The sequence below is a fragment of the Rhinoderma darwinii genome, chromosome 4 (assembly GCF_050947455.1).
Source record: "Rhinoderma darwinii isolate aRhiDar2 chromosome 4, aRhiDar2.hap1, whole genome shotgun sequence".
Lineage (NCBI taxonomy): Eukaryota > Metazoa > Chordata > Amphibia > Anura > Rhinodermatidae > Rhinoderma > Rhinoderma darwinii.
Genome location: NC_134690.1, coordinates 114,508,313 through 114,522,959, shown reverse-complemented (window position 1 = coordinate 114,522,959; position 14,647 = coordinate 114,508,313).

Here is a 14,647-nt window from a genome sequence, read left to right as displayed (position 1 = left end):
CCAGAGCCCATGAGCCTTCAGCTACGCCCCTGGGAAAGGCCATCAATACAAACTGCCCAGAGAACCCCTATTAGTGTGGAGTCACATATGCAGTTTTTGTAGCAGTTGTTTATGCCAAATACAGTAGGAAAAGTAGAAGGACTGGAAGAAGGGAAGTAGAAGGAAAAGTAGAAGGGCAAGCCTGACATGTCATCCGTCTTTTGTATCCACTCCTGTGTTTTACTAAAACAAAACAAAAACTGCCACAAAAACTGCATCAGTGATTCCAGCCTAGGGCCGTATTGTGCCACAGTTTTTAGCTTGAAGTGGATTTAAAAGGAAGTAAAAGTATTAAGAAAAGACTGAAGCATCTCCTTTCTTTTGTGTCTATTTCTGTGTTTGGCTACAAAAACCTTAGCAAAAACTGTATTAAAACTGTGTGTGTGATCGTGGCCTAAAGACGGCATTGTTATTGGATCTTGGCTACATTTGTTAGTAAAGCGCTAGTGAAACTGTGCCATCCTCTTCATCCACTTATAATACTTATTTCTATAAAATTGCCTACCTTTATATATGACCTGAGGGGTCCTAATAGCATTGATACTTTTTTTTTATATCTAACAATCGACAACAAAACACAAGGTTAGTTAACATAATTCTTGGAATTACTGTTCTATTTAATTGATATTTTTTTTGCTAATTACTTTGGTTTCAAATCCCAACACATTCACACAAACTTTAATGGATATTAAAAGATTACTACATTGTAATTCTCTCTATGGCAGCCTCTCCGAGAAAGGTCATGTGGGGGTACAACGGGAAATGGTTCTGGATGTAATCTGCTTCTTCCATGTGGTTGTTCCAAGTTACCTTTTGATACTCTGTGCATAAACAATATGTTACTTGTGTTTCTTAAGACATCATTGTAATCTTGTGTCACTTTTCAAACCATTTAGCGAGAGAGCCAGCAATTCACTTTGCTCACAGACAGAAATAACTGAAGCTGTGAGGATATGTTTGACTTGGCAGAGATCTCCCTCACATTCTCAGCTCTATAGTACCAATCAGGCTTGTGGACCTCTGCCAAACTGTAATATTTCCTTTGCTGTTGTTCATAAAGGCATTCAGGAAAACAATTGAGGACAATGAGGGCCTTCCTGTTCCGGCAAGCGTGTGAACCACCCAGCAAACTTGGAATGAGTCATCCAAACTAACTGTGAATTCCCTTTCATTTGCAAATAGGCCCCCTCTTCAGCAGCTGCAGCTATTTGAGAAACATTGGACTAGATGTACCAGAGCTTACACGACTTCAATATATTCGTCTTTTCACAATCAATTTCCTACACATGTCAGAAACACAACAGGATTTCTCTCATACAAAAAAAATGTAAAGCATTTTTACAAATATATTTTTAAAATATTGGTGTTATATATGGCAAGAGTCGATAAATACCAAATGAGAGTAAAGAATTCACCGTCCAATGGCTGAGTACTGGTATATCTGCCGCTGCGGAGGATTGTTAATGATGAAGTCTATACATATCTGACAGTGCCATAGCTTGAATTACAGAAGCTCAGGGCAAAGCTTCTGCACAGTTGTTTGTTGACTGAACTGCAGTTCTGCTGGTACGCCATCATTAGAATTGAATTTAACTCAAGTAGCAGAGAAGTACTTGTGCCATATACCAGATTTTCCCCACTAAGTATTACCTACATTGTAGTACCAAATAGCAGAATACAGAACACAGTAATAGTGGGACATATTACTGCCCACATAGTCGTGACACATAGTTGTACCCACAGAAAAGGTAATGGCAATATGTTCCTAAAAAACCTTCAACCTAGTGTCAATGATCTGAATGAGCTTTTCAGTCTATGGTTCCTACTCATCATTGGAATATTTTGTTTCTAGCCCAAGTTGATAAGGGACAGATCATAACACCAGGGGCCGCAGGCCTCCACTACTTGGCCTTGATTTCATATGGAGGCATACAGAGATTTTTTTCTGTCAGATTTCATACAAATCTGACAGAAAAGAAAAGTGGCTTGTTCCATCTGATGCCGTTTGTATTGAGGTATTCTTGACAGGAAGCATTTCTTATTGTGGAGAATATAGTCGTACATGCGGCGCAAAATGGAGCTTGTACAGCAGCAGGCTCAGGCTGCGCGGCTCTCCACTAGGGAACCACGCAACCTCCATGAACTGCCTTACAGGCTCCTTGCATATGGCTCAAGTTTACCATTTCCCACCTTAAAAAAAATGGTATGTAATGAGCAGTGATGCAGTCACCACCCTTCTGTAGGTGATTTATCAGTAATGGGGAGCCATGTAGTGAGTGATACAGTCAGTATTAAGGAACCAGGTGTTTGACTGGTACAGTATTTGGGGGAAAGTTTACAGTTACTGGCACAGAAAAGTCGAAAAAAGTGCTCAATGGTCGCAGCTTGTGATGACCGAATCAATTTGCCTGTTTTGCATTTTGTTTATTTGCTATTCCAAGAATACAATGGGTGAATCGATTCCCCCAATTTTCCCATAAACTTGCCAAAAACCTGTTGAATTAATTCCTCAATGCATTGTAATGGGTGTCAAATTAGTGAAATGCAGAATGACGGGAAATGTCGTTCTGCGTTTCACTAGCCAGTAGCCTGAATTTCAGACAGAATGTTGATATTTTATAAGCCATGCAATAAGACCTGTGCATCATACATCCCAGCAAGAGTTGGATAAACTGCTTGTAAAGGGTTAATCTGCTAGAGGAGGAGGACATAACTGCTTGTAAAGGGTTAATCTGCTTGAGGAGAAGTAGACAGCGGCTTGTAAAGAGTTAATCTGCTAGAGGAGAGGGAGACAGCTGCTTGTAAAGGTTTAATATGAGTCTCTCAATATATACACATAGAGCGAGCTGTAGCCACACACTGAACAGAAGTGGAAGAGAGCGCCAGTAGAGAGCGGTGAGCCACCATATTCTATTACAGTAGCGCCAGCATAATCGCCAAACCAGTCCCCAGTACGGCTCAGTGCCCGACAAAGGTCTTACGACCGAAACGTTGCACATGTAGCCTCTGGTATATACTGCTAAATGGAAAAATAAATAAATCTACGTTAATCACGACTAATGTGTTCCGAATACAATTTTTTTGACCTATAACTGGGTTGGGACCCTATTTCGAGCACCTGAGGAAACTGGTGCTGTCTGAACAAAACCACACCAGAAGTGGAAGAGAAACTGGTGCAGGATTTGCCTCTCTTGAATTTATGGTGTTTTTAGCGAGAGACTCTCCAGCTGCCTTATTATACACAGGAGAATCATCTTATATTGCTGCTAATTTAACATCCAGCATGAAGCAAGATAGCAGTAGCCAGTGGCGTAACTACCGCTGTAGCAGCCGGAGGCTCCGCTAGCAGCCACCATGGCTGCTACAGCGCGACACCACTGAAGGGGTTGTTCCTACAAAAGACATGCATCTTCTATCCACAGGATAGGGGATACATGTGGGATTACTGGGACGCCCAGCGGTAAGGAGAACAGGGGACTGAAAGTCCCTCGAAGTTCTCCATGACAGACCTCGGACTTCCGGAGTCTGTCGGCAGCGCCATAGAAATGAATTGTGCACCTGTCGCGCTTGTGCGCATGCGTGACCAGCGCTCCTTTCATTTTTATTGAACTGCGCAGAACCCGGAAGTCCGAGGTTTGTCATGGAAGAACTTCGTGGTACTTTCGGTCCCCCGTTCTCCTTATCGCTGCCAGCGATCACACATCTATCCCCTATCCTGTGGATAGAGGATGCATGTCTTTTGTAGGACAAACTACAGGCCATTTTTGTTGGGGGGGGGGGGGTTGGGGGCTGCATGGCGTTACCTACAGGTGGGGTTTAGGGCTGTATGGCGTTATGTACAGGGGGGCTTTATGGCATTATCTACAGGGGGGCTTTATGGCATTATCTACAGGGGGGCTGTATAGCGTTATCTACAGGGGGATGTATGGCGTTATCTACAGGGGGGCTGTCTGGCATTATCTACAGGGGGAGGGCTGTATGGCGCTATCTACAGGGGGGCTGTATGACGTTATCTACAGGGGCAGGGCTGTATGGCGTTATCTACAGGGGAGGGCTGTATGGCGTTATTTACAGGTCGAGGGCTGTATGGCGTTATCTACAGGGGGAGGGCTGTATGGCATTATCTACAGGGGGGCTGTATGGCGTTATCTACAGGGGAGGGCTGTATGGCGTTATCTACAGGGGGGCTGTCTGGCGTTATCTACAGGGGGAGGGCTGTATGGCGTTATCTACAGGGGGGCTGTATGCCATTATCTAGAGGGGGAGGGCTGTATGGTATTATCTAGAGGGGGAGGGCTGTATGGTATTATCTAGAGGGGGAGGGCTGTATGGAGTTATCTACAGAGGGAGGGCTGTATGGTGTTATCTACAGGGAAGGGCTGTATGGCGTTATCTGCAGGGGGGCTGTATGTTGTTATCTACAAGGGAGGGCTGTATGGCGTTATCTACAGGGGGCTGTATGGCGTTATCTACAAGGGGGCTGTATGATGTTATCTACAGGGGGCCGTATGATGTTATCTACAGGGGCCTGTTTGGTGCTATCTATAGGGGGCGCTGTGTGGCAGAATCTATAGGGAGGCACTATCTACAAGGAGGGGTTGTGTGATACCCAGGGGAGGGGGGGGGGCCCAGTCAAAAGTTTGCTATGGGGCTCAGTCTTTCCTAGTTATGCCCCTGGCAGTAGCGATCTTCACTGTACACATGCTGCTCACTAACAAGCCCCTCCAAAAAAGTGGACTCTCCCAGCGCAGAAGCAGGCAATCTCACAGAAAAGTCAAATGATGCATGTGGCGAGCCAGCTTCATCTGAAGACATCTCAACTCTTGTATCACTAGACCAGATCTTGTATCGCTAAATTAGAGCGGAAATGTTTAATTTTCTTAATTACAGTTAGGTCCAGAATTATTTGGACAGTGACACAATCTTCATGATTCGGGCTCTGCTGCCACCATATTGGATTTGAAATGAAACAACTGAGATGCAATTGAAGTATAGACTTTCAGGTTTAATTCAAAGGGTTGAACATAAATATCCTATGAAACGTTTAGGAATTGCAACCATTTTTCTACACAGCCTCCTCATTTCAGGGGCTCAAAAGTAATGGGAAAAATTAACATTACCATAAATAAAATGTTTTTTTTAAAAATACTTTGTAGAAAATCCTTTGCAGGCAATGACTGCCTGAAGTCTGGAACCCATGGACATCACAAAACACTGGGTTTCCTCCTTTGTGATGCTTTGCCAGTCCTTTACTGCAGCTGTCTTCAGTTGTTGCTTGTTTGTGGGTCTTTCTGCCATAAGTTTTGTCTTACGCAAGTGAAATGCATGCTCGATCGGGTTGAAATCTGGTGATTGACTTGGCCATTGCAGAATATTCCACTTCTTTTCCTTAAAAAACTCCTAGGTTGCTTTCGCTGTATGTTTTGGGTCATTGTCCATCTGTACTGTGAGGCGACGTCCAATCAACCTTGCTGCATTTGTTTGAATGTGAGCAGAAAGTATATCCCTAAACACTTCAGAATTCATCCGGCTGCTTCTGTCTTCAGTCACATCGTCAATAAACACTAGTAACCCAGTGCCTCTGGCTCCCATGCATGCCCATGCCATCACACTGCCTCCATGTTTTACAGAGAATATGGTGTGCTTTGGATCATGAGTCGTTCCAAGCCAACTCCATTCTTTCTTCCTCTATCCTTCTGGTACAGGTTGATCTTAGTTTCATCTCTCCAAAGAATGCTGTTCCAGAACTGGGCTGGCTTCTATAGATGTTGTTTGGCAAAGTCTAATCTGGCCTTTCTTTTTTTGAGGCTGATTAATGGTTTGCACCTTGTGGTGAACCCTCTGTATTTGCTCTCATGAAGTCTTCTCTTTATGGTGGACTTAGATACTGATACACCTACTTCCAGGAGAGTGTTCTTCACCTGGGCAGATGTTGTAAATGGGTTTTTCTTCACCATGGAAAGGATTCTGCGATCATCCACCACTGTTGTCTTCCGCGGACGTCCAGGCCTTTTGGAGTTCACGAGATCACCAGTGCGCTCTTTTTTTCAAGAATATCCAAAACTGTTGATTTGGCCACTCCTAACATTTGTGCTATCTCTCTGATGGATTTCTTAATTTTGTTCAGCCTAACGCTGGTCTGTTTCACTTGCATTGAGAGCTCCTTTGACCTCATGTTGTGGGTTCACAGCAACAGCTTCCAAATGCAAATGCCACACCTGGAATCAACTCCAGACCTTTTTCCTGCTTATTCGATGATGGATTAACGAGGGAGTAGCCCATGCAGCCCATTAAATAGCTTTTGAGATAATTGTCCATTTACCTTTTGTCCCTTGAAAAAGAGGCAGCTACATATTAAAAAGCTGTAATTCCTAAACCCTTCCTCAAATTAGGATGTGAATACCCTCAAATTATTGCTGAGAGTCTGCACTTTAAGCCCATATTGATTATACAACTGTATATTCAATATGTTTTGGTAAACAGCTAAAATGCCAAAACTTGTGTCACTGTCCAAATAATTCTGGACGTAACTGTATATGTATTTGATAAAGGTTTTATATGTTGGTCCATTATTACTTCATGAGGTCTTTCCGGAAGTGATAGAGACACACGCTTTCTTCCCGCATTGTCTGTATAGACAGTGTGTAATGACGGCGGCGTGTGCCACTCCTGCTGGCGGTCACCGCCGCCGGGTTGCTCACCTCCCCCGCATCCTAGTCCCTCTGTTGCTCGTGTCTGCTGGCACTCCTCCTCCTGATCGCTGCCTGTAACACCGGCGGCTGGCCCCCGCATCTGCCAGCGGTCCCCACTGCCGGGTCTCGTGCCTCCCTTGGTGCTCTACTTTTTCTGCGGCACACGGGCTCCACATCCTTAGTGCACACGCGAGTGCTCCGGCCTCCTCTTAAAGGGCCAGTGCCCATTAGCTTCTGATAATCCAGCACAAGCCAGTTTACGATAATCCAGCACAAGACAGCTTCCAGCTATCCGTCACCAGTCTTCCATCCAGGTACCGTAGACCAGTGACTGTCCTATATTTGTTTAGCCGGCTGCTACTCCATTACGGTGGAGTGGCCCAGTGGGTCCACAACCCTGGTGGATGTTATAGTGCCGCTATGCACACATGTCCCATAGGGTGCGCACGCTCCCTTACCGTCTCTTAAAGGGCCAGCATGCAGATTCACAATCCTCCCCAACCAATCCCAGATGCTCTGGGCTTACTTAAGGCAGCTCCTCTGGTCACCTGGTGCTCGGGCAACTTTGTTGCAACTTAGTTCTTGCGAAGGTTCTTGACTGCATCCCGCTGCCTTCTACCAATCTGTATCCCGCTTCCTTCTATCAGTTCGCATCCTGCTTCTAGTTACCATTCTGTATCCTGCTACCAGTACATATTTTGCTGCCTGCTTCCAATCTGTATCCTGCCACCTGATACGAACTGGGACCTCAGATCTCCACCTGCCCGCCACAAGATCATCTGCCAATGCCTGTACCCACAGTGTACTTCACCATTGTCTCCTGGTCTGCTGGGCCAGATACAACTCTCACCAGGACCACCTCAAGAGGTAGCGACCTGTTACTAGGCCCGCAGCAAAATCCATGTCTCCGGATACGGGTTACAGGGTGAATACCGGGAAGGCTACTTAGACAATGCCCTTAGAGATGGCCCTAAGTCACAACGGTTGAGTAGCACAGTGGGTCCACAATCCTCTGGATAGTATACAGTGCAGAAGAGTGTGTGCGCTTTATGATTGCTGCAATGAATGGGATTTAATTGACAGAGAAATGTCATAGACTGTTACAGTCTCCAGAAAGTGTTGGAGTCCTCCACCAGAGACCAGGAAGTGACAGGGGAGATGTATACAGAGCTTTATTTGTGTGTATAGTTATGGAGTTGCTATCCTGTCTTATCTAGACAATAGAACTGTCATTAAATTAAGACAGCATTGGGTCCCTGTGAAATAATAGTATATGGGCCCCTTTGCTCCTAAAGGTGTATTCCCATAATATATTGTTATGTTATCCGACTACATTAATCCTAGTGATAGGCCATCACTTCTAGTGGTAGGAAAGCCCCTTTTAATAGATCATCATAGTGCTCGCTCTTTATGTCTCTTTAACAATAGACCAGTAATGGCAAGCCATTAGCTCAGTGCCTTACATGCAAACTAATAGACTATAGGAAGCTAACTTTAATGCGGCAATAGGTCCCATACTTACTGGCCACTGTGCAGCTAATAAAGCAAAATAAAACACAGCCATTTTTATGATTTTTATTTTTGCATTTCCACCCCACCTTCCAAAAGCCATAACTGTTATATTTTTCTGTCGATATAGCTGTATGAGGGCTTGTTTTTTGCAGGACGAGTTGTTGTTTTTCACTGCACCTTTTTTTTGTACCATTTAATGTACTGGGCAACTAAAAACAAATTCTTTGTGAGGTGAAATGGGGGAAAAAAACTGATTCCGCCATTGTTTTTTGGGTTTTGTTTTTACAACATTCACTGTGCTGTAAAAACGACATTTTAACATTATTCTATGGGTCAATATGATTACAGTGATACCAAATTTATATAGTTTCTTTTTATGTTGTCCTACTTTTACAAGGAAGAGTGCTAACTTTTTATTTTTCCATCGATTGAGCAAAGTGGCTGTAGTTTCTATTGGTACCATTTAGGGGTACATGAGACATTTTTATCAATTTTTATTCCATTTTTTGTGGGAGATGAGGTGACCGAAAAACAGCGATTCTGGCATTAATAGTTTTTTTACGGCGGGGATCCCTCTCGTTACACCGAAGTGTCGGCACTAACATACAGCCGACATGATCGTCTTATAGAGCGAGCTCAGCCCCTCCGACCTCCGCCATGTATATACAGTGGATGTTGGGAAGGGGTTAAAGTTCCTCTGTAGGACAAAAATATATATTACATTTCTCTAAAAATTGGTAATGTGTAGATCAAACAACAAACTGACGATCTCTTCTGGAACTTGTAGTCTGAAGGTTGTTGAACCATCAAGCAGTAATGGAATTACTATTATGGTACTGTGGCCTACGTTTATAGGTATTGGCCTTAACCCCTTAAAGACACGGCCAATTTCAGTTTTTTCATTTTTGTTTTTTCCTCCCCACCTTCCAAAAGCCATAACTTCTTTGTTTTTTTTGTCGACATAGCTGTATGAGGGTTTGTTTTTTGCAGGACAAGTTGTAGTTTGTCATAGCACCATTTATCGTACCGCATAATGTACTGGAAAGCTGAAAAAAAATATTTGTGGAGTGAAATGGGAAAAAACAGCGATTATGCCATTATTTGGGGGGTTCTGTTTTTACGGCGACCATCAGGCGGTTTAAACTACATGTGCAACTTATTCTACAGGTTGATACGATTATGGGGATACCAAATTTATTTGTTTTGTTTTATTTTTTACCACTTTAAAAAAAAAAAACTATTTGCTAAAAAAAAAAAATGTTTCCTTGTGTCGCCATATTCTGAGAGCCATAACTTTTTTATTTTTCCATCAATTTAGCGAAGTGAGTGCTTCGTTTTTGTGAGTAGAGTTGTGTTTTTCACCTATACCACTTTGGGGGTATATGCGCCTTTTTGATTACTTTGCATGTCATTTTTTTTTAGAGCTAAGGTGACCAAAAAACAGCAATTTGTGTTTAATCATTTATTTGTTTTACGGCGCTCACTGAGTAGTTTAAACAGTTGTGATAGTTCGGACTTTAACGGACGCGGCGATGCAAGTTTTGTTAACTTTTTTTTACATTACTTTAGGGGGAAAATGGGAAAAGGTTTTTTTTTTTACTTTTAATACTTTTTTTTTGAAACATAAAAAAACCCTTTACCTGTCTTTTATTTTTTTTATTTGTCCCCTAGGAGACTTGAACCAGCAATCTTTGAATCGCTTGCATGATATACTGCAATACTAATGTATTGCAGTATATCGTGATATGGACAGTCTCCTTTGAAGCCTTGCCAGAGGCAGAGCTTCAAAGGAGTACAAAGATGGCAGCCCTGGGGGCCTTTATTAGGCCCCCAGGCTGCCATAACAACCATTGTAAATGGCCGATTGTGCCACAAGTGGGCCCAATGGAGTGTTTCAGGGGGGCCCCCCTGATTTTAACAATTTAAATTCCGTGGTCACGATTGACCGCAGTATTTAAGGTGTTAAAAGGGGGCGGAATCAAAGTGAACATTGATTCCACCCGCTGGAGTGTTGTATCGGTTGTGTAACACAGCCGTCACCCGCCGAGTATGGAGGGCACTCAGCACGTGAGCGCGCTCCATACTTCCCCTCGGGGACAGCAACGTAATAGTAAGTGGCATGTCGCCAAGGGGTTAAAGGGGTTATGTGGGGAGCGAAAAGTATTAGCAGTGTACTTACTGCAGTTTGTGAGTACACTCGCTAATATACTAATACACCATACATTCTGCTCCCCCGTCACGCTGATTATGAGATTTGAATTGATTTTTATAGCACTGGTAGGGGATCGGAAGTCTAGTTTCACAGTCTTCCTTCATGACTACACAACTCTTCGTCATGTGATCGGCCCCGCTGTAATCTATGTATAAGCAGTAACTACTGCTACTGCTTGTATGTAGAGTACAGCGGGGCCGGTCACAGGACGAAGAGTTGTGTAGTCATGAAGGAAGACTGTGCAACTAGACTTCCGATCCCCTACCAGTGCTATAAAAATCAATTCAAATCTCATAATCAGCGTGACGGGGGACCAGAATGTATATTAGCTAGTGTGTATTCACATACTGCAGTGAGTACACTGCTAATACTTTTCGCTCCCCACATAACCCCTTTAACATGTTGTGCCACAGCTTGTACTGATATAAGGGACAATAGTATTTTGACAGGTTTAAATAAGTAATAGAATTATAGTCTGAAAAAAGATCATGCAGCACCTTCTATTTTGTATAGAAAATGTCAATAACATCCATTCAGATTGTGGCTTCAATTTTTAACCTTTCTTAAAGGAGTTGTCCAAGAGTTAAAAAAAATAAAACAACAGCAGCTAATGTAAAAAAAAATAATAATAACTTTATTCACCTGCCAGTACTGCACATCTTTGCTCTTGGAAAGTAAATGAAGACCAGCAGGGTACCCCCGGAGCATCAGCACTTGAGCAGTAGGAGATTTAACAGGTCAGTATTGTATTTTATTTTTTTATATATTATTATTTACTGCTACTAGTTTTATTTGTTTAACTTTCAGAAAACCCATTATTGTCTTTTACATGAAGTGATTACCAAATAGCAATAATATATATATTTAGGAAGCTCTGTTTAAAGCTAACATGCAGAATTAGAATTAGTTTTTTAACATGTAATGTATGAGCAATCAATTTTTATGCCTGCATAATTTTTTTAATGTTTACTGATCATTTTGCTCATTTACACTTGCTAATTATTGTTATGAAAGTTGACAATCTTACGGATCTGTGCAATTATCAGTTTTGTAAATTGATCTTTAAAAAAAAGGAAAAAGAAAAAGGAAAGAGATAAGTTCAATGGTCACTATGGGCAACAAAAATGCGTTGTCCAGTCCCTAAAAATTGTTAGCCTATACTCAGGATAGGTCATCAAAAGCTATTGGGTCGGGGTCCGACTCCCAGGACCGCCGCCGATTAGCTGTTTTGAAGAGGGAGGCCAGCTGACTAGTGTCGTGCACACGCCGGGAGACTGTAGAGCACACAATAGGTGCTAACCAGCTAGTAGGTGTTTAATAATCAATAAATGTGACCCCTGATGATGCACTCTAAAAACGAGGAGCGCAGAAATGCGTAGGGATACAGCTTTAGTGGCAATAGCAGAGCTTTATTTAATAATAAGGGAGAGTGGCATGTGGGTGCTGTATATACACTTATAACTGTGATATCTTATACATACCCCCTCCCTTTCTGGTCAAATTGCCTACGCCTGTTTAGTATTGTTTTTTTAATCGTTCATATAGGCAGTGATAATGATATATTTTTGAACGTTATTTCTCTGACATTGTGTTGGATAGTGGAATGTCTACCAAAATTTACTCAAGTTTCTATGTAGATTATTTATATATGTAAAGTATAAAATAGTATCCAGAGGTGAACTTTAACTTTAAAGGGGTATTCCAGCCTGTAGCATTTTTCACCTATCCACTGGATAGTTGAAAAGTGCTAGATCGATGGGTGTCCGACTGCTAGAACCCCCACCGATCGCCAGGGGGTCCAAGCAGTCAGTTCCCGCACCGCTCTAGCATTTTTTACCTATCCAGTGGATTGGGGAAAAATGCTAAAGGCTGGAATACTTCTTTAAATGCAATCAGCCTTAGATAGCGTTAATGAAGGGGGTTCTTCCATTCAGCACTCTTATCTATTAACTAGAGTGTAAATCAGCTACAAAGAACACTTCTTGGACGAAAGGACCGGGCGCATCCGTGCATTACTTAATGGGTACTGTGTAATGCCTCATTTACCCTTATTGAACACAGTTTAGCGGTTTCCGCTATTACTGTAGCGACACATTTCACAAGCAGCAAATATCTTTTTACCAAACGAAGATCATCCAAAAATGAATGATATATAGTATAAAAGCATCTCCTATATAAACACACAGGTCTTCTTTTACATTGGCTTTTAGTGTTTTTTAAGTCAGTGGCTTAGAAGGGAAAACTGTCGATAGACCTGACTGATGGTGTTCAGTCACGTTGATGATTGATGTGACTGATTTCATGACTTATTTGGTATCTGAGCAGCCCTGAAGCTAAAATGGGCCATTGACCCACAGATTTTCCAATAATTCTCAGATTTTATGATAGACGCAGAGGGTAATAACGTTTATCTGGCAGATTATAATTCATGAATGTGAGTGAACAATACATATTCCATGGAGAGAGCATAAAATAAAACCAATAACGTACATCTATCTACATCAACAGGGCATTACATTATTTACTCTGATGATTAATTGCAGTCACTTTAACATTACGTAAAAAGAATTAGAATCAACTTCTCAACCATCAATGAAACATTGTCCAATGTCCTAGATGCCACATGGAGTCATGTGATAACTACAGTAAAAGTCAGTTCACGCGCTATGTACATAATAAATCTTAAAAACATATTTTAAAAAAAGTTGTATATGGTGATTATGTGATCAAGATAAAATGGACAGTAAAAAAAAAATGCAAGATGTGGCTGTGAAAGGAAGCATCACTGTAAGTACAGTAACTGAGTTTATTTATGAGCATACATGATATGAACAAAGTATTGGGACTCGCCTTTCTTAATGATTGAATTCAGCTGTTTCATTCAGTCCTATTGCCACAGGTATATAATATCCATCACCTCGCTGTGCAGTCGCCTTTATAAATATTTCAGAAAGAATGGATCGTTCTAAAGACTTTAACTGCAGAGTTTTAAACATTCTCTGGCATTAATATCTGCACAAAAACTGTGCCTGGAACTTTACGGCAGAGCAGCTGTATGAAAGCCTTACATCAGTAAGCACAATGGCAATCGTCAGATGGAGTGGTGTAAAGCATGCCGCCACTGGACTCTGGAGTGACGAATCACGCTTATAACTTTGCACGAACTGTTTGGGTAAGGCCATTTTCTGTTCTAGCATAACTGTGCCCCAGTGCACAAAGCAAGGTCCATAAAGACACGGTTGGGTGAGTTTGGTGTGGAAGAACTTGACAGAGTCCTGACCTCAACCCTAACGGATACCTTTGGGATGATCTAGAGCAGAGATTGTGATTCAGGCCCTCTCATCCAACATCAGTATCTGACCTCACAAATGTTCTGCTGGATGAATGACCAAAAATTCTCACAGTCACACTTTAAAGTCTTGTAGAAAGCCTTCCCAGAAGAGTGAAAGCTGATCTAGCTACAAGAGGGGGGGGGGGGGGGGGTACTTCATATTGATGCCTATGGATTTAGAATAAGATCTCATAAAAGCCCCTGTACTGAAGGTGTAATGTGTAGATGTTCTAATACTTTTGTCCATATGGTGTATTTATTGCATAATATATATATATATATATATATATATATATATATATATATATATATATATATATATATATTTATTTTTTACAGTCAGGGCTGCCACCCAGGAGTGAATTGACAATATGCCCTACCAGGGAAATTACCGGTGGGCCGCTCTTCTTAATTACAATTACAATTAGTTACCTGGTCCACCCTCAATTTTTACATGCTCAGCTCTCCTGGCTCCCAGGCCGCCCGGCCGACTGCGCGAGGTCTAGAGACTGGCTCTGAAGCCTGCAGAACCATAATTCTGACTGTAACTTAGGAACAATACGTGAAAAATAGTAAAATACATGTACAAAGTTTATCAACGTCTTATACAGATCAAATATATATGTAAACTGGGAAATGGTGTTTATAGTTGCAAATTTACTTTAAGAAGCTTTAGAACAGGAATGCATTAAACATGAAATTTGAGAAATATTGTGTTCTTTTCCCATTGCACTGGATAAAAAAAAAAATTGGTGGAGGTTTATTAATATTGATGCACACTGTGGGAGCAGTGCGTTGGTAAAATATCTCTCCCCCAGCATAGAGATAGGCTAGAAACCTGTTATGACTGGTGAAATAAAA